The sequence below is a fragment of the Anomalospiza imberbis genome, chromosome 9, assembly GCF_031753505.1.
Source record: "Anomalospiza imberbis isolate Cuckoo-Finch-1a 21T00152 chromosome 9, ASM3175350v1, whole genome shotgun sequence".
Classification (NCBI taxonomy): domain Eukaryota; kingdom Metazoa; phylum Chordata; class Aves; order Passeriformes; family Viduidae; genus Anomalospiza; species Anomalospiza imberbis.
The window spans coordinates 9,643,413-9,664,885 of NC_089689.1; the positions used below are offsets into that span (position 1 = coordinate 9,643,413).

Genomic DNA, 21,473 nt, shown 5'->3' on the forward strand with positions numbered 1-21,473 from the left:
ATTCCAGATTTGGAGGGAAGTTCCATCCCTTAAGCCCTATATACTGAACACCTAAAGCAGAGACATTGTAGTGGCTCTTAGCAGATAGGGTGAGTTTCATTCTTACTGAATACGACCCAGGTGCTAAAAAGCTATATCTGAAAAGTGCTGGGTTAAAAGCACAAGTCAGCTAGGTGCATAAATATTACATGGCTGTATCTTTAATGGGTTCCTGTCAGAGACTTGCTTTTGTTTAAAGAATTCCATAACCCTGCTGATTTATTGCATCTTTTCTAGAAGTATGCTGTTAGCAGGAAACTCAGTTGAAGCACTTTCAATCATGTTGGAGGATCATTATACTTTCACTTGAATAACTAATTAGTTGCAAGAAATTAACCACTGCTGTTTAGCACAAGAACACTTCCAAGAAGGGCTTTCATTTTTGTTGTGGAAAATGACCTCAGGCACTTGAGGAGGTGGGGCAGAAAGGAGAAATAATGATCCTGCTGTCTTTAATATAACTTTTGTTTTCAATTCCACCCAATAACTAGCAGGCAGCACAGCTGTCTGAATAAGGCACTGCACTTGGACTTTGGATAAATGTTTCTGATCTTTCTGATCCCATGGATCTGACTGCTGACCTCAACCTATTGACTGAGACTGGTTTAAGGTTCCAAAGGCTGTCACTGAAGGCTTGGGAGATGGAGTACAAGACTGAGGAAGAAATAAATTAGTGAATAGGATGGAAGGAAAAATAGAATACGGACAAAGAAAGATACAACCAGTCTCATGTTTCTGAAACTTAATTTCCTTGTTGTGAAATGTAGATTTTCTTTTCTTGGCACGTGAGGGTCCCTGTCTTGAGCTCAGTATTATTGTCACATGGTGTTCACAGCACTACTAATCTAATGTCAAACACAATGAGGTGAGGAAGGAGAAAAAACATCTCTAATACTTATGGTGATTTACCATACTTCTGAGGTAAAAACTGGGAGAAATTTGAAGACAAATGATTTCTGAGATCTAAATTATTCTCTAATGTAAAATTCATTTAACAAGCCAATAAAAGTAGAAGATCCAAGACACTTTTTTGTCTAGAACTGAGTTTTTGCCTGTTATTGGAGAAATATATATATAAAATTGATCTTAATTTATAAAATAAAAACACGATAGGATGTACATACAGATTAATTACCTCCTTTCAGTGTTCTTCTCTGTCTAGGAGGAGAACTCCTCAGATATTTCATAAAAAGGAGAAGTATTGGTGAGTAAGGTGAGGACAAGGGAGAAAGGGGGAGTTTACTGGTATTTTTTGCTCTCTTCTTCCTTCTCTCTAAGCACACTTGCAAGATTAGAAAGTTGTCTTTGATATGTGTATCTGAGATATGATATGAAAATGCTGGGAATTATTCAGTGCCAAAAGGGAGTGGGCTGCTCATGACAAACTCCACCTGAATATAAAATATAAAGGCTCCTATAATGCTTTTAGCACTTTAACTGTCTCCTCTGTTCTTTGCCTTCTTTTCCATCTTTAAGCAGCTATTTTGGGTACTTTAATGTCAGGATTAGAATCTCATTCAGCCCTTTATGATTATATGGGATTACCTGCATAACGTGTCTTCTGAAAGTATTTACATAAATGCAGTACATTCTGGTAGCTATGGATTTGACTTTGTTTTTTTGTTTTTTTTTTTTTGCTAAATTTGCAGCTTTTTAGTACATGAGAATGCAGGAGACAGAGGTTTGCATATGTGCATATCAGGAAATCTAACTTTTTCCTTTCTAGAGAATTCTCTACCAGGCTTTATAAAACAATACATTACCCTGAAATTGCATGCAGAGAATTTCAAATGGACAAAGGGATTAAAAAATTTCTCCTTCCTTGACACTCAGGGTAATTGCTACTGAAAATCCCAGTGCTTTTCTTTTGTGCATCACTGAAGATTGAAATCTGAGTGTAAGAATATGGCAGAAATCTGTTAAATTCCTTGCAGTTTGTCTCTCACATGAACACCATGCAATAGCCCAAGATACTTTAATTCTAGACATGGTGAGAGTGTGGTGCTGTGGGTTCAATCCCCTATGGGCTGTTCACCCAAGTGGGACTTGATGGTCCTTGTGGGTCCCCTCCAACCCAGAATATTCTGAGATGTAAAAACTCATTCTTTGTAGTAATCACAGCTGAATAACATAGAACTCAATACAGACCCATTAAGAGACATCCAAGTCAGATGTTAATGACAGACGTCTCAATTTCCCTTTCCCCTCTATGAACATTTGCTCTCATTATCTCATTTTGCTTTGCTTGCTCTTTCATTTTGATCTGTAACTGTTCAGTGAGTATAAAGTGTCTTCAAATAGCGGGTGCTGACTTTGAGGGTAGTTTCCGATTTTGGTCTAGACTTCTGCCTGTGGTTTAGATTGGGTGCATTTGGGTTCTTAGATCTAAATCTTGAAATTCCTTCCCACTTGGATACTCTTATTCATGCCACACCAAATACTGACTTATTCATCTTCAGTCATCACATATCCCTATGTCATGAAAAATATATGGTCCTTCTTAGTCTGTATAACCAAAAGTATTGGAAAATGTGGAATCTAAAAAGCCTGCATATCTAGGGAGGAGAGAACGTAAGACTCTTCTTTAAATAAAAAGCCTTTGAAATACATTAAAACACATAGACAGCTATGCCTCCCTTGCATTTACACTTCAGTTATTTGATCATAGCACAAAAGCAGAGCTGATCACGAACGAATCGACAGCAGAAGTGCCCTAGACCTCTTTACTGAGAAACTGCCTTAACGGAATATGTTATGACCCTGAGGGAGAGAAATATTACTTTAAGTGGATTATAGGAAAAAGCATGTAACTATGTTCCTTTTTTTCCATCTAGGAGACTCCTATGTATTACTTGGGTATAAATGTAGCTAATTTTCTATTTTCAGTAGCTGTGGTCACATGTGGTTGAAAAGACAAAGTGAGAAAGTGGGTTGGGCTGGTAATACATTTGAGAATCCCTGCTTTTATTGGGCCTCTGCCGAGTAAACCAAATGTGTAGGGATTAGCTCCTAAAGCACATTGCAGGTGATTTCAGGCAAATGGAAAGAAAGTTACACTGTGCGAATTGGAGAACACTTCTGCATTGGAGAGACTGTGCTTGCTGGTCTAGTATGGTCCAGAAAGATTTTTTTTTTCCTCCTTTTTCTCTGCCATTTCCTCCTCTACTGAGGATATAAACCAACCTTATTTGTCTTCCTTTCTGGTTTACCAATGTGTGAGTCTGTAAACATGTCCTCATGCTGACAAGTAAACGTTTTTCTGCAAAATTTTACAGAGCACAAACATCCAAAGGCTGTATATCTCATTAGTTAATGAATTTTGACGTTCAGCACAAAACATGTCTGCTTTTCTCAAATGGTCAGCAGTTCTATGTACAGAGCTGGTGGTGGGGGATTGAAGTTTTTAGTGTTCTAAACCCCTTAAGTGCAGTGAATGAATATAAATCCACTGTCTTATAGTTACAAATAATCGTCGGAATTTTGTAGTTCCTGAGTAGAACTAGGAATAGTTCCACTGGTCAAAACCAACCTGTTCTTTTCAGATTATACCATATCTCATGAAAATGAACAATTAATAGTCTTGCTTGCATTATGGCTTCTTTTTGTCTAGTACTTTCATATATATTACAGATATCTGGCAGAGTTGCATAGTCAGAAGCTGAATGATGAACAGAGTCTGTATTCTCTTGGCCTTGGTATTCTGCCCAGGATTTTTACCTCACAATTTTTATTTGGAGAAAAAAAAAAAGAGTGGGTCTTAAGCACCAAAACTACTTTATTTCTTATTCTTTCTTGCGCTGTCTTGAGCATTCGTATAGCACTAGTATCAATTATTCAATCAGTGTCTTTGAAAAGCACCTACCAGGCTGCCAGATTCCTGTTGCAGAGAAGCTAGATGGTGCCAGAAATCAGTCACTCTGCTAAATATTGCTGCTGGCTCCACTCCCCGTCTCTCAGAGTTGGTAGAAGTCTAAATTTCTGTTCTTCTGTGAAAAGATGGCAGGATGTAAAAATGCCATGTGAAGTTGCTGTTATATAACAAATGTTTTGCCATCCTGCATGGTTAAGGATTTAAACTGGTCTCTGGTCTCAAAGTGTGGGCATCTTCTGTTACATGGAATGCTTTTATGTTCAGCTGATGTGGTATTTGTCATTTAGCTCTTCACTTGCCAGACCTTTAGCTCTGAGAATTTAGAAATTCCTCTGTTTTAAAGAACTGGTTTTCTGGCAGCCAAGTCTAAGGCAGATATCACACTGCCTTGCACATGCACAGACTACCACCCAGCAGAATATATATAAAGCAGTTCAGCTACCCCCAGCATTCACCACCCAGATGATGCTTATGAACATCTGAAAATTAAAATGGTGTAATATTAAAATTAAACTTGGAACAAGTAATCCTGATGGTAAATGCGCAAACAAATTTGTTCATTATTTTGTATGTATCTTCATAGCATTTCCAGTTTTTATAGAATTCAGGAACCTTTCTAAAAATGCTAAGAGCCATTTGTTTGTATAAGAAGAAATAGAATTAATTTTTGAATCATACTTAAGATATGCAGGTAGTTTTTGGTAGGCATTTAAAACAATCATAACAAAATTAGCCTACTGTAAGACAGATCAAGCTGCTGTATTTCTGTTAAATGTGTTCCACAGCTGGGTTAAGGTGCTTAATTAGCATGCACCAAAATAAAAAATGTGAATGCTTAAAACAGCCCATTCAGTGCTTGTCTCACCATGGAGAAGCCCAAAGCCACTGGCCACAACACATCTGCCTGACAACTTCTCTATTGCTTGGGCCAGGCTGGAGCTGAGCGCCCCTCTGCAGAAGTGCCCCACTGGCCTCACTTCAGAGCGTCTTGCACAGCAGGCTGACAGTGTGTGCAGTTCCCTCTGCCTCTGCTTTCTGCTCCTCTGAGCAGGCTTCAGAGCAAATCCTAAACATGAGGGAAAATGGTGTCTCGATTACTAGGGGTATTCTCTATTGCCAAATCAATGTTTAAATTGCTCTTTGCTTCTTGAGAAAACATTTGGGAGTATCCCTCAATCACAATATCTTGTTGTAGCTGGGGGTGGGTTTAGGTTTGAAATCCAAGTCTGTGCCCTGGGTGGGTATGTGGTTTCTTCAGAGAGAGGCAGTACAAGTGCCTGCTTCTTTGTCAGTTGGCAGAGAAGTGTTTTCAGAGCCAAATTCCAGGAGAGAGTTTCTGACCATATTGTTATAAGGCCAGAAAAAGTTTAAAGGCTGCAGTTCTAGGCCTGTGGCTGTCATTATTACCCTAAATTGTTTAGGAAGACTATCTTCAACCTGCTGGCTTCTGAGAGTACTTTTATGTGTGCAGTTCTTTAGGCAGCTCTATGTATTGCCTAGATATAAATCTCTATGGATATTTTGGGTATCAATGCTTGGAAGATAACTGCAGTGTTCATCTGATCTGTAAGTTCAGACCTTGGTTGCTCTAACCTATTTCCAGGACTTTTCCCCTTTACCTTCTAATTACGAAATGGCTGCAATGATTGTGGGTTGACTCCTCTTGTCCTTAACTAGGAAGCTAATCTATTCTTTGCTGGGTGTTTTCCTTATAGGTCGGAGTTGCTATTGCTCCTTCTGCTGAGTGACAGCTCCTGGGTGATGTGTGACACTGCACAGCCAAGAAATCTGCATGCAGGATGTGTTTTCTCCGGCTCCATAGTTTTCCAGGAAAAGGTTTAGCAGGTAAACCAGCGCCCCATAGTCTGTTTCCAGTATCAAAAAGCTTAGCTTCAGCTGCTAATTCTGGAAATATAAAGGCATGAGCCTAGTATTCATGCATATGACTTTGATAGCTGAAAATGTTACCATATGAATTTGAGGGTCTGAAAAGGATTTTTAGAATGCAAATTAACTTTTTGCTACATCTTACACTGAAAGTTAAACCTAAGAATATAAAAGAAAATAATATTTATATGTAGAAAACTGTGGGGTTTATTAACCTGTCGACAGACAAAACCAGAATGCTTTTTGTATCTTACAAGTTCTTTTTTGGAGATAAGATGTTGGAAAACAGCTCTGAGAGAAATTTCTTGTTTAAAGATTATTAATATGGAGAATTACTAGTGGGAGCACCCTATAAAGTTTGTGGCAGTTTTTCTCATTTGATAACCTTTATTTTGGATGCTATAATTTACCTTCAGTGTAAGAGAGTTTTAGCCTTTCCTATCTGCAAAGCTGAACCTTAAAAAGTGCAGTTTTCTTCTACTCTGTGTTTGCCAACTTGAGTTGGCCTAATAAAGGAGTACTTTCTTTTTCAGGTGGGGATTTCCTAAGATATTTTCCTTTTAAATTGACTTTGAAAGAAGTGAACTGAGTTTTGAGCTTCCTTACTCATATTTGACTGCTTTATTACTGAAACTTTATGCTGATTTTTGTTTATTGTTCAGAAGATCAGGTAATTGAATTAATTTAGTTACTCTTCTCTAGATGCCTTTTGGGCATACTTGGGAAAACTACTTGTACAAATATGCTATATTATGAATCTTGCTGACTTTCATTTGGTTTTTCATTCTTTACTTTGAGACAAGGAGAACAAAGGTTGCTTATGTAAAATGAGAGCACAGAAACATGGCAAACATGCCTATTCTTGTGAGAGGTGTGGTGTGTAATAGGTTATGATGAGGTGCATTTGAAGAGTTATTATGACTAAAAAGTTGCTGCCTAATACACAGGTCTGGTAGAACTACTGCTTCTACTGCTTCTGATTGTATTTTTCCCCTTTACTTGCCTGCTTCTCCTCCCGCTGCACCGCCGTTCTGCATTTTCCCTTCATGAAGGAGGGAGTTTATAGGGGAAAACTAGCTGGCAACAGAAGCATGCTTCCAGCTGGACTCTAAAGATAAAACTCAAAAATATGTTGCAGAAATGCACTGAAAAAAGGGAAATAATAGCCTTGGGAGCTCTCTCTGTTGTGAACTGTGGCAGCTGGGCAATTGCATTGCAAGGGGTTATGTGTCTGTGGCTTATGACTAGTTGGTAATTATAAACTGAGGATAATTCAGTGCACTATTTATATAATTTCTTGTTAAAATTTTGGTGGATTTTAACTTGTGATTCTGTTTAGGTTTGGCATTTTCATTGTACTGTATTTACATAGTTTCCTGCTTTTCTTATGTTTGGGAAAATTATGATCAGAAAGCTTTTCCTATATTAGGTCCTTTTTCAGGACCAGAATGCAGGCATAGATGTTTCTCTGGATTTGGAAAATCATTTTTCTTTTGGAGTTGGTTTTGGTTTCTTTGCTGTTCAAGTATTCTCTCTACATTTCTTCAACTCATACACAGGCACTTAATAATGAAAACTGATAATGTTTCATCTGCCAGGTATGTGATTAAAAGTGTTTGTCCAAACCTGCAGCTTAAAAAGAGGTGTCTGGATGAACTCAGCAAGAACAGTTCCCAGATTATGTGAATTCATGTTCATGCCAGAGAATATCTAATAATCTGATTAAAGAAGTAATTAATAATTGAACTGATAAGAAAACTCTTTATAGTGTGGTAGCTTAAATTTTACTCAAATTTATTTGATTTTCATATCATTAAATCTATAACAGTATTTAAAAATCATAGATATGGTAGGCCTGCTGCAAGTTTCTCTACAAACCTATGCATTTGAGTGATGGTGAGCAGGGAAAGTGTGGACAGGACAAATAGTTTCTACCTCCTTGTGTCCCCTTCAGTCCCATCACATGTCTCTGAATACACAGAAATATTTTATCAGGAAATTAAAAATTTGGTCACCAAGAACGTGACTGAGTGCAAACAGGTCTGAATAAAAGAGGGTCTTTGGAACACAATAGAATAGATTTATCTGATGGTCAAGAGTGGAAAAGGATTTTACAGTGTCAAATATTCTTGTTTGTTTGTTGGAGTTCACAGAGGAAATACTTTTTATGTAGTTTATAATAAAATGGTGTTTTTCTTCAATATAAAAGGAAAAATATATGAAAACATATAACAAGGTGTAAAACTGAATGCATTAAATCATTAATACCCCTGAAAATCTTGGAAATTTGTAGTCTAACATGGGACTTGTGATTTGTAAGAGCAAATGCAGAAGGTATTGAGCATTCTCACTTTGGTTTGTGTTCAGATGCAGTCCCCTTGCTATTCTGTCAGTGAATTTCCTGTTGTCTCATACACAGGACATATCAGTAAGTTTAAAAATGGACCTGATATCCTAGTTTGGAGCACAGGGTAGAGCAAAAGGCATTCAACTTTTTCCCGAGTAAGCTCTTTCATTCTATACCTGAAACACAGGTTACAGCCAGCTGATTTTGAGTATGAATGAAATGTTTGTCAGGCAATACCCCATCTTTTCAAGAAGATGTCTGAAGAGAACATCTGGTATTTTAACCCTTATTTAAAGGTCAGAGATCAAGTTTACTGAAGCAACTAAAGGAGGCAAACTCTGTGCAGAAGATCTCCAGTTTTTGGGAATTCAAACTGCGTATCTTTTAACAGATTATTTTGGGGGGGTTGTCACATTCACCTATAAACACTGAGTTGTTCCAGGGCTAGCTCTGGGCTAAACAGTATGTCTTCAAAGTAGGTTTTGAAAAGGGCCTGATGTTACTATACTTTCCTCTTAGTGAAGTTAAATGGAAATTTCTGTGCTGAGTTTAGGAAAGGATGATTACTTCTGTGCAAGGAGGATTTTCTGTATGAACTGACAGAACAAACCATCAGTACATGGAATGAATCTAGTCCAGGCTGACTCCACCAACTCCTTAGAGCCTTTGAGGTAGTTGTAGAGAATGACATGAATTGTTAAGAAATTAAATATTAGTGGGACATTGATAAATATGGTCAGATTAAAACGATTCAAAAACTAAGAGTATTAGCAAAGGATCATCCATATCATTCAGTGATCATACCAAGTCACCTAGTACACCATTAGCTAATGGTCTAGTCTAAAGTGAGTGCATTTAGCAGTAGTTACCATGGGTAGTATCTGACATACCACAGCTGTTTCTTTTCACAAAAGGAGAATACATATCACAAAGAATAGCTGAATGTTACAGCTAGATTCAATTTATTTCTTTCAATTCAGTCATTGGCTAATAGAAGGTTCTATGTACATTTTTTATTACATAAATATATAAAATTTTGTCTTGTATTATTACTAACATCCATCTTGATGATATTTCAAATTTGGACAAGTCGCCCAGCACAGGGTAATGCCAAGTTTTTCTCAGGTTTGAGTAGCACACTGAGCTAGGTGAGGGACTGAGGTCCCTTCCAACCTCACTTATTTACAGAGTGTGTCTGATTTCAGTCACGCTGCGTATGGATTGATAAGTTCTGACTGAACTGCGTCAGGGGCCCTTCTGTTGATCATTCAGACAGCAGAAGACTTTAAAGTAGACTTACTTTTAAATATTTGTCAGCTGTTTGAGAAGAACTTCTGTATCTGAATGATACCGAGCTTTCTGTTCTAACGGTCAGGAATAATAAATACATCCTTTTGACTACTGACACTTGAAAAAAACCCAAACATTTGGGATCTTCGTATGTATGCATGACTTTCTCCAATGCCTATAGTGTGGTGGCCTTTTGCTGTGGTTTGACTGTGAGAAAGGATGAGTGAAAAGCTGGGTGGAGTTTTCTTATGCTTCCACAGTCCTCTGTCTAATGCCAAATCATTGTAACTTGGGATGATGTTGAAAATGGAGTGTAGGAGGAGATAAATCACACCACACTGGGGGGGAAACAAGGAAATAAGGAAGCTTCATCACTAAGATATTAAAAGCTTTTTTCATTTAGAAAAAAGCTAAATAATTTCATGATTTTGAAAGAAAATTGTAGGCTCATTTGTCTTCCCCCGCTCAGCAGAAACAATTGTAAAAGTTTAGTTGAACTGTTAAATATATTCAGTTGCCCTAGATGTTCTTTGCAAGTTTAGAAGATGCATGGAAGTTTTCATGAATTCCTGATATTCAGCTTTTCTGAATTGAGACTATGCCTTTAATAAGCAAAAATCAATGCTGTTTTGCATATGGCATTAAAAATAAGCCAATATAGAATAAAATTAGCTGACTAACTTAATATTGTGCTTTTTTTTTCTTAATGTGAATACTTCGAGAGTCAGAGTGCTTGAAATGATGAATTGCACATGCAGAAAGTAGGAAATCATGGGATCTTGAAGATAGTTCCATATATAAATATTTCACCTTAAGTGGAGTTGTCCATTTGAGGGCTGCAAGCAGCAGACCAGCATATAGGAGTAGATGTCCCCACACACACCCACCAGGAGTTTTGTGACCTTGAAATAGCGTGCTTGAGGCATTTGAGATTGAAAAACATTTTAAATGCCGGCTAAAATTCTGAATTTGGTACCTAGCTCTTCAGTAACTTGCTATGATCAGTTTAGCTTTTTAGTAGTTTAATTTAGAAAAGGAAATGTTTCACATTTAGTCATGCAATTGTTTAGAGATGTCAATGTATTTTCTTTTAAGATGCTGTCAAAGAATAAGTTGCTATTTAATCGATATTTGTTATTGTGAATAACTGTATGTAAAGGTCAATTCATACAATATTATGCTTCTGGGAAATGGTATTTCAGATAATATGAAATACTTTACTGAAAGTAAATACAAAAATACCTAAAATAATCCAAAAGAAATGAGGAATCCCACCTGATGTAATTTAGAAATTATTTTGCTTTGAAGACTATTATTTCTGACTCCCTAGCCATAGCCTATATTTTCATTTTAAGTTCTCCATGATTTTTTTTATCTGCCTATGTTCTATTTGTGCGTCTAGAAATTTCATTGCTGTAAACAGGAGACTTGGATATGTGATGAATAAAGTGTTGCAGCTGCCTGAGTAAAAAATTTTTGTGGAGCTAAAGATAGACTTGTCTCTTGTATCTATTCTTTGGCAGAGAAAAAAAGGGTGATTGAAGAGAAGTAGAGTATATGAAAGCACAGCTAAAACACAGACACGCTGACATTATAATACAGTGTCTCATCGGGTGATGTGGTGTTTTGACTATATGGCTGCAGCAGGTCTGTAATTTAAATGCCATTAATGGCACAGAAAACAATAGTGTGGAGACAGGAATACTGTAAAATCTCTGGGTCTGTACTTATAATGCAGATGAAATAACCCTTTGAACTTGTGGTGCCAAATGTTGTCCAAAGTTACCATTCTTCCATGAGGAAAGCAGTTTGTTTTTGTGGTGTTTTATGTCTTCTCCTAGCACAGACATTTTCTGTTTAGATTGCTTGGCTTGTGTCACTACAAAAATCCCAGGCAAAGGGAAGCTGATTCTATTTTACCTCACTCATGTCCTGTTCACACATTCAGTACAGAATTCGCTATTGTCAATAGTCATGACTGTGTTTTCTTTGTGCTCGTTGTCTTTTGAATATGCTTCTTTATGCTTTTCCTAAAGTCACACACAGAACTAGTTTCACCAGAAGCTCTTGGTGTTCAGCTGTAACAGAGTTACACATAGTCCTGTGACTGCACCCCAGCTATAATATCTCATTTGTTTCCACTTGGCTGTTGTAATGTTTTCTACTGCTTAAACTTCTTGTCCTTTCCCTTGCTCTCTTTTTTCCTTTTTCTTTCTTGCCTCCATTTAAAATTTTATCTGACTTAGTTTTTCTCACTGTACTTAACTGTGTGCAAGTACATGTTTCTGTACCCTCACAGATGTCAAACATTTAAGGCACCTTGGTGTAATGTTTATTCTAATTATTTGCCAAATTGGAGTGAGTCTTTCCAGAAACAGTTCCTAATCTTTGAAAACCTTGGAAAATATATACAATATGTTAATTGTGAAGCTTTTTTCAAAGCATATTTCAAAGGAGGAGAAGAAATGCTGTGTAAGTAAGACTTGTTTAAAGTGCTCCACCACTTCTAGCAGGAGACTATTACAATAGTTGCATTATTTCTTTATCCTGATTGAATGCCTTTGTAAATCTCACTTAGGCTTTTTTCCCCCCTTTAAACTGGTTCACTGTGTGTAGGTCTGGTAAATGTAAATACTTAGCTGTTTCCAATTTTGGCTAAGTGGATGAACTCTTGTCAAAATATTCATGCAGTGTTAACAAAACTTAAAGCCAACTTATACTCCATGAAGTATAACAAAATATTAAAAGTTGCTCAAGGCACAGTTATGAAGTTTCAAGCAAAGTTGTTTCTCTTTAAAGTATAAGTCTCAAATTTGAAGTGTGGCAAATATGAGTAGTTAGCCTTTTTTTTTCTCACTTAAAAACAAATCATACCTAATATTCAAAGATTATAGAGTAGACATGGATCTACGTAATACTGAAGGTAAATAGAATTGAAGAAGAAAAATTAATTTATTCTAATTAATTTTGTATTAACTTAGAAACTTTGTATCTTAGCAGAAGTAATTTATTGGGCCTTTTCTTTATCTAGTGTGTCTCAAGTGTATAGAAACAGGATCTTTCATGTCTGTGATCATCAAAATGGCTTTCTACTAAACCTGTGCATTCATAGAACAATTCAAGTTCTTCCAAAATATTGATGCCAATATGTGGAAAGAAGGAATCTTAGCAATGTTTTGATCTTGGAAGGAGTCTTGATCAGAACACTCAATAAACTACGAAATGGTACGACTGGCCAACTGAAAGCAGTTGTCTTTGTTTATTTCTTTCTCAATGTAGCGGGTTGAGTGCTGGCCTGGCCTGCTTGGTTTTTCCCTTAACCAAAAACCAAGCCACTTCAAACCACTGCACTCAATAATATTAATAAAGATTTTTCGTAGGCCACTATTCCTGGCTACTGCAATCAGTACTTTTTAGTTTTGTCTGAAGTGAAGTTAATAATTTATCTTGCACTTGTTGCCACAAACTCTAAGGAGTAACATGAAACCAAAGCAGAACATGAGAGAAGTAATAGATAGCATTTACCCAAACTTGTTTTTAGTTAGATCAGAGTGTGAGTTAGAGAAATAACTCTCCTTAGTGGCAGGTTTGGTAAAATCAGTCTTAGTTACCACACTGTTTTCCTACTTAGGAAATAATTCCTGAAATGAAAAGGAACTATTCATGCTCAGTGGGATTTAGATATAGAGTGAATATGCACAATTTCTCCGTGTCAGAAGAACACACTATGCACTTCATCAAATTTTTCCTTATACCTTGTACAGGAGTAATTTCTTCAATACCATGACAGTTGTTAGATTTCTGTGATCAGCCCCAAGTATATTTTATAACCTGAGCACAGTTCATTTCCTGATGTAGCAGTGCAGTCCCAGCTGCCCTCACAAGAGCAGAATTCCAGATGTTCCTGTTTTGCTCTATGGAGCGGTGCTGTAATTGTTGGACAGCAAGGATACAATCTGGCTCTCTGATAATGCTGTATCTGTAGAAATAATTTCACTGTGGCTGTAGGAAAGTGTGTATACATTAGGAAGGAAACTATATTATGGATTTCAGTCTTTAAATGCATTCATATGGCCCAGGTGATTGCAAGAACCACTTGGATTTGAGAATATATTAATGGCATTTTAAGTATCATGTAAGGAAGAAATCAGCCATTATCTAAAGCAGCGTACATGGTAACACAGCCAGTGATTTGAACTTGTCATTCATTTAATAATTCACATTGGAAAAAGCAAGTGAGATCATTGTGTCCAACAGCAAACCTAACACTGCCAGGTCTACTACTTAAATCTTGTCCCAGAGCACCATATGTGCATGTCTTTTAAGTACCTCCAGGGATGGTGACTTCATCACTTCTCTGGGAACCCTTTTCCAGTGCTTGACAGGCTTTTTGGTGGAGATTTTTTTCCTAATATCAAATCTAAATGGCCCCTAGTGCAACTTGAGGCCATTTTCTCTTATCCTATCACTCGTTACCTGGGGAAAAAGGACACTTGACACTCAGACATGATCTGCTGCAGCCTCCTGTGAGGTAGTTATAGAGAGTGATAAATTCTCCCCTGAGCCTCTAGACTTCATAACCCTAGTTCCCTCAGTTGCTCCTGGATGGACTTGGGCTCTAGACCCTCCCCTTTAATTGTGCAGCTTCTTGCTTTAGTCACGATTGCAGTTTGTATCTACGTAAGAGTTTCTGGATGTTCAGCTTTGGTGTTTCTCCTGCTGTTTCATGGAACTGTTTTTATACGACACTAAAACCTTAATAAAGCTTGGAGTCAGTAAAAACAAAGCATATGAGAACAACTTTAGTTGTGGTTGTTCCCATATTTTTGGTATTATTTCAGAATATGTCCTACTACGGTTAAATGTCCATCTGTTCAAACTTCTTCAATGTATTCGTGATTGGGTTGGGGGCTGATCCTGAGTTCCTTTCACACTTAATAGCTCCATTGAATACTGTGGATATTCTGGTTGTGGATTATCCCATTTTAAATCATCTCTACAGATTATTTAAATGCCTTAGTGATCAGTTGGTTAGGGCAGAAATCTTCTCATGTTCCAACTACAGTTGCCAGTTGTGACAGAAAAGATCAAATGTGAAATTTTCTCTGTTCTGAAACCCTCTGTGGCTATTTCTATTTTCCAAATTGGCTTAGGCTGAGAATTACTTTTTTTAGCAAAATTTAGCAAGACAGGTTCTTGATTTCATGTGATGATACTGATGTTTTATTGTAATAGAAATTTGTAATCAAGATTATGTAAACTGTTAACAATATCCAGTTCTGCCTTCAGGATAAGAAAAATGGTGATGATTCCTGGAATCCTACTTTGTGGGAGAAAGATTGGAGGGGCTAACAACATGAGCTTAGGAGTGTGGAGAAAAGGATCTTCTCTCCCTTCTGGGCATGTAGAGTTGAACATTCAGTTTGCTTTGTGGTCTAGGTTTAGTAATAAACTCTTGAGCAAGCCTGGGGGCATTTCCTAAATGAGACTGCAGCTACACAGCTTTTAAACTCAGTTAGCTCTCTCCCTGTGTTCTGCATGCCCTGTCAGTTCTAATGGGCTTTCCTTGGCTCTGTGAGAAAGGGGCGGTGTGGGGGTCTGCAAAATCAGCCCCTTGCTTCCCCCAGACTGGGTGGAATTGCCACATCTTATTGTGGCACTTGGACAGCAGCAGTTTAAAGGTTCTCCAGATTATTAAAATGTTCATTTTACCTAAGGGGGGAAGGCTGGGGAAAAAAAATGGGTAGTCATTCAACAGCAAAGAAATAAGTTAGCTTCTACTACCTGATGTGAGACTCCTTCAGAGTGGAAGGAATACCAAACTGGGCTGTACTTTGTGTCATAGCAACAGAATGGGTTGGCCCAGTGTCTTTCTTCCACAGTGATCTTCTAAGTCTTGTGGTCTGCAAAATGTAAACATGAGAGAAAGCAATCCTATCTTAACTAATAGCAAAAGAAATGTCTTAGGAAAATTGCTATTCTCAGGAATACAGATTAGAGTGTATTAAATAGAGGGGTAGAAATTATGTCTTACCATTAAAAAAGGTAACAAAAATAAAGACAAAACACCTAATGGAAAACACCTTATGGAAAAAACCCATTTGTTAGTCTTCAAGCACAAGAAAATACTTGACCTGTTTTGAACAGCAGTGTTTTTAAAACATGCTTTTGTTAGATTGCAGTCTTTTTTTTTCTTCTCTGTTTGATCAAAAGTCCAACTGTGTTAATTTAAAAAATTAATGTAATGCATTAAGCTTGTAATATGATTAAAGGTATTACTAGAACTTTATAGAACTAGGTATTACTAGAACTTTATTTTTTTCCTCATTCTGTTAGTTTCCCCCTGCAATTGCAGTTCTATGCAAAACTGTAACTACAACTGGTTGAAAACTTACTGTTTTTTTTCCTCTGTGGGAAAAATGCAGGAGATTTGAAGAAATACATATTTTAATGGAAGTTTTTCTGGGAAGGCCTTTTGTGTGAGGAAAGGAAAAAAAGCCCCCTTGCTGCCTTAGATGGGTTAATAGCCTGGTTTTTGGTTTGCCTCCGGAATGTCAGAGCTCTGTTGTCGTTGGAGAAGGGCCTGGAAACCTGGGTTTCTGATATTTTCTCTGAAAGACTTGATGATCAGATTATCTATCTGGAAAGTGATTGTGCTCCTACATTTTCTCTTCCTCTTTCTTTTATGATAAACTCCTTTTCCCAAAAGAAAATTAAAATAACTTAGACCTATTTCCCTTTAGTCTAATAAAATTTCAAAAATCTTTTTCTCTCTCTGAGAAAGGAATATTAATTTTCTGATCAGTCTTAACCTGTAGTGCATAGATCCATTGTTCATGTTGTCTAGTAATGAAAAAAGTATAATAATTATATAGTTTGCTCTTAGTACTGAAATTGAAGCAACTGTTATGTGTATGTAAGGAGGATGCTGTGCCTGAAGAGCTCTGGAGCCATGGAAAATCCTTGTGTTTATTCTGCTGAGCATTGCAAAGAAACACCTTGCTGTCTGTGCACTTGTAGGTGTACATATTTTACTTTATTTATGCATAGTGAAAAACTAGAGCTGATGTTGAAAATGTGAGGGCTTCTTTAAAAAATTCAAAACCAAACAGAAGTAAACAAGTTTGAGGGAAAAAAAATCCTCTTAATAAAGCCACAGTCACTCTCTACGGAAGAATATAAAGTAATTAGTCGGATGTGTCTAGATCTTTTTTCCATTCACACAAAAACATGAAAAAAATCTTAGCTGCTCTATTACATCATCTCTTTTGAAGTACAAATGCCAATTGAAATCAGTCAAATGTCTGTCTAAAAGCATGTGTGCTAAGATACTACAGATCATTTTTATGTACTTGAATTCAGGTATATCTGATTTTCCTTAAAGCTTCTATCAGTGGGGGAAGATAGGTGGTCCTTGGATCGTGCTCCCATGATCCTCATTTTTATTACTTCATGTTTTAATGTTTACCACTTAAATGTGCTTTTGAATGTGCTTCTGAATCACTATTTTGCAAAAAGAAACAGACACTTCAGTCTGTCTCCAGCTGAGTTTCCACCTTGCCTAAAAATTGGTGCTTTTCTCCTTTATTCTTTAGAAACATATTTTTAAATTAGATTCTGCTTTCCAGATAAGCTGCTCTTCACTCTTAATTCAAGGGAACAAGAGGTAGCCATTGGTGTATGTTTGATCTCTGAAATATTTCAGTCTGCTGTGTCATTCAGTTTGTTGGATGGACTTGAAAGTATGCTTTGGTTGCTGTTTAGAAAAATCTAGTGCCCCATAGGTGCAATACATGATAAAAGGAAGTATTGCTCAAGACCTATTGTGTGTGGATTGCTGCAAACTGCTTTTTCTCTCACGGCTTTTAGCTTGCTGACCTGTAGAAAAGCTTGTCTCCATGTTTTCTTCCTGTTATCAATGTGAAATTCTTCATTTCAAGTACTTTTTCATTTTGCTTTGACCTGTTTTTATAGTTTTTAGTGCTGCCTGTTTAACACGTGTGCAAACTGCTCCACTGCTGAGTTCCTGCAGATGTTGTGAGCCAGTATGACTTTTATAACTGCCTCCATGATGTTCAGTCATGGAAGCCTTGATTTAGGAAGAAGAAACCCAGTTCAATCATAGATGTCTTTAAATGTCCTGACCTACACCTGGAAAAAAGAGTATGGCATTTTCTTGCATTGTCTGTGTGCTGAGGTGTCTGGGATGGTTTACTTTTGTGGCTTTAAACACATTAGGTAAAGCTTGCAGTCATCCAGTAATTGCACGTTCCAAGTTTGTTTTTGCATCTACAGCAATCCTCTTAATATTACCTCTTTAAAATTGTTAGTAAATATCATCAGATAAAAGGTTTTTGTACTCTGGATTTCTGCTCTGAAAAAGTCCATGAAATAAACACTGTATTACCAGCTAACTGACTTCCGAGTTTAGGTTTACTGGGGGTTTTAGCAGGCTGTTAACAGCTGCAGGTATGGCAATTTTTACCTTCCGATTTGGAGGGAATTTTGCCGATCAGATCACCTCTGTTTTCCTGATTTCCTTGTGTATAAATTCACCCTAAAAGAGAGCCATCTCTGACTACATTTTGTTTATTACAAGTTCAAAATAGCTGGAAATCTGAAAATAATTTTGGCAAGAGCATTCCACTGTTGAAATAGTTTCCAGGACAGTACTATTTTTCATCTTTATTTTGATAGAATATTTTCATGTATTTAACAAATTATAATTTCCATTATCTTCCAGAGAAATTTCAGAAAGACAAACCTTAAACTGAGCCGTATCAGTGCATTTATCTGGGAGTAAAGTCAGACATCAGGACTGTGGCACAGCCTGTCTGCTTGTACCTGGATGGGGGAGTTAAACTCTAGGGGGTAACATTTCACCTGAGTGTGCTAGGTAGTGTTTGCAGGACATAGCATCTTTCTATGTTTCAGCTGGGCTTTTTCTCCCTGCTCTGGGAAATAGTGTTTTCTGTGATGTATCCTAGACCTTCCTCACTCCTCCTGTCTCTACCATCAACATATCATATCATAGGTATAAATGCAAGATTTTTCTTTCTTTTTATGTCAGTTTCTAAATAATGCTGCTAAGTTTGTCAAGTCATATATGTAACCAGCATTGTACACAGCAGTTTTTTAGCAAGTGGGATAGAAAAGGAAATAATTAAATCAGCACTACTGGTCAAGAGTTGCATTGTGGTGTTTTCCAGGGGAAAGAATTTCAACAGTAATCCAAGACCCATTGGTCCTATTCTCTGTGCTAGTTCACAGCATTGTTTTTGTCCCTTCCTTAAGGCCCACCAAAAATCTTGGCTGCAGGCCCCTCCATATTGGGGTGGGGAGGGGATTAGAAATTTAAAGATTAATATTCACTCTTTAAAATTGATATTCTAGCTCTTTTCCTTGCTAAGGTAGAATGAAAACCATAAACTATTGGTAAATGTCAACTAACCGCTAGACTTGAAAGAACCAGCAGCTGCTTTCTGCTTATGAAGCAGAGAAACTGTGGGAGGAGATGTAAAGAACCTCCTCAAATACCCACTATAACAGAGGGGCGGGGGAGAGACTGTACTGAATATGGGGTTTAACCTTTAGAACTCTTTTTCTGTTCTCTCATGCTCTTAGACTTGTATGAAAATGCAAAATGGCAATTGATTTGTTTCAGGTAAAAGCATCAGACAAGGCCCCATGCCACCTAAAACTAATTTCTGATAAAAAATGGAGTACTCAGCTGGCCTGTATTTTGTGTCTGTTAAAGATTTATGGTATGGATCTCATAAACAGTTTTCAAAAGTATTTAATGAATAATTGTTTGCAAAGGGTTTGAGTGTGCCTCAAATCAGATGCAATGTTTCAATGCGGCAATATTATTAACAGCATCGTTAGTGTAGTATGGAAATGGCAACACTTAAAAATTCATCTACCACAGATCTGAAATTATGAGTTTGTCTTGAATACAAATAAACAGAGGAAACTGATCGGGAGGTATTCATTCATGATGTATAAAATGTGATCAAAAACAGGCCACAGGTTTACGTTAATATAAATTGAGACAAATTCTAGCTTGGCAACACTGACCTAAAAGACCTAAAAGCTGTCTAAACAAAGCAACTAATGTTTATTCTGCTTCTAGAAGGAAGTCTGTATCTGCTGTTGAGAAAAGACAAAGGGTTGTTCTGGGATGGTTTTGGGGGTCTTTAAGTAACTTATTTATAGATCCTTCATCACTTTCTGATACGGAAAAAAAATTTGTATAGCCTCATTAACTCATGGCAAAAACTATTTTTAGCCCTTTTAAGACTACTTGTGAAAACAGACTAGAAAATGTAGAAAGAAAAAGGGTTGGATTGTTAGGGTTTTTTTCCCCCTGAAAATAGTCAATTACAAGACACTTAATTAATGTATCTGGAAAGTGTGGTGGCAATCTGGCTTTTATAAATGGAGACCTTGCTCTAGCTAGATGCAGACTGTACTGGGCAGATGAAACCGCTCTCAAGGAATGATAAATATTGTTGAGTATGAGAAGACTGTTTTTACATGAACAACTCTCATATGAAAAAAAATATATAATAGAACTTAAACTCTGTTATTTCACCTGCTCTTCTTTTAAACATGTCCTTTTCTGTTTACTGACTACTCCCACTATGGAGCACTTGTCCACAGTCCTGGGAATTACTACTAACTCCCTAAGATGGGGGTGGGAAACTAGAACTGGTGAACAAGGGCTGGAAGGGTACCAGCTGGAGGATATTTGTGACAGATCAGAATAACAGGAAGAGAGTAAAAAAGAAATGGTCAGCACTTTTGGCTTTTTAAAAGTGGGGTGCAGATGACTTGCCGCTATGTTTTGCAATGTCTTGTTTCCAGACTGCTGGCTCAGTCAGCCACATCTTTAATTTGCCCAGTTTATAACAGCTGCTTTGGGTGCTACCACAGAAAGAGAAATTACAATTTCCAAGACTTCATTTCATCCCTCTTACCTATAATCCTCAAGCTCCAATCTGTCTGACCACTTGACTAGGCTTTTTAATTAACAGATCTTCTTGGGGGCCCTTAAATGTGTTTTGCATATACAGGAGCACTAAACAGCCTTGGAAACTCTTGATGAGATGAAAAACATCCTGCTGGGAATGTAAAATGGCACATAATGCCTCGAATAATGATTTCCATAATTGAAATTTTCATGTGCTGTATTAAAAGGCATCATTTACCTGGAGTCCTGTTCGTTTGAAAAGAAAAATGGTTTCATTTCAAGAACTTCTCTGTTTATCTCCACAAGGTTTTGTTGATTTCTCAGAAGGCTTATGAGCTTGCAAAAAAGGCACAAAGCTGAGGATGAAAAACTAGCATTTGAATATCTTTGTGCAGTCAGTGATTCAGATGTACCTTACATGATTTGCTCAAATGAGGCAGGTGGTGGAGTTCTGTAATGATCTTTACTTTGTACCTGAGACCACTGGTCATTTGGCTGAGGTGGCACATTGTTAATGATGTGTTAATAAACAATGTAATTTGGGAAGGCACACTGTCTGATGGAATGTAATAGCCCTCCCTGCTGCCAGTATCTTAACATAATCGAAGAAAACGTCTTGTTTTAATAATTTACTAATTGAATGGCACAGCAGCTAATCTCTGTGATGTACCTTGGCGACTCGATTATGTGTTTCATCGACTTCTGGGGAGCCGACACAGATGATGTTGGTCAAATTGCCCTCAGCTCTCTTCATTGCTGGTCTGTAGCTCTTTGGTGATTTGTCTAGAAGGTAAAGAAATAAAGAATTTTGTTTGATACTTCAGGATATGTCCAACAGATGAGCCAATAATTGATCTTGACATTCCCCAAGGAAAAATCGCTAGTGTCACTGTAAAGGTCTTAGTGGTTTTGTACAATCTATACTAGCTTTTTCTTCAGATTTTCAGATAAAATAAGTTTTGCTTCAAGCCAGCTCTAAGTGAAATTAGATTATTCAGAATATTAAGATGTGACACAATGCTGTCAATAAGCCTTATATTTTCAATCATTTAAACATCATAAATAGT

The 21,473-nt window shown here is 37.1% G+C and overlaps 2 long non-coding RNA genes across 15 annotated transcripts in view; one reads left to right on the plus strand and one right to left on the minus strand.

Moving 5' to 3' along the window:
- LOC137479262 (uncharacterized) overlaps positions 1-21,473 on the plus strand; it is a 182,436-nt gene that overhangs the window by 29,820 nt on the left and 131,143 nt on the right. For both annotated transcript variants that reach the window (XR_011002108.1, XR_011002109.1), the window contains exon 2: positions 5,626-5,755. This is a non-coding gene — a long non-coding RNA (uncharacterized lncRNA). The remainder of the gene's footprint in view (positions 1-5,625; positions 5,756-21,473) is intronic.
- Positions 1-21,473, minus strand: part of LOC137479259 (uncharacterized) — a 61,539-nt gene that overhangs the window by 10,091 nt on the left and 29,975 nt on the right. For 6 of the 13 annotated variants that reach the window (XR_011002100.1, XR_011002093.1, XR_011002094.1 and 3 more), the window contains exons 2-4: positions 21,077-21,189; positions 15,219-15,337; positions 3,902-4,025 (exon numbers count right to left, since the gene is read on the minus strand). This is a non-coding gene — a long non-coding RNA (uncharacterized lncRNA). The remainder of the gene's footprint in view (positions 1-3,901; positions 4,026-15,218; positions 15,338-21,076; positions 21,190-21,473) is intronic. The other 7 variants (XR_011002096.1, XR_011002095.1, XR_011002102.1 and 4 more) reach the window with 3 other exon arrangements.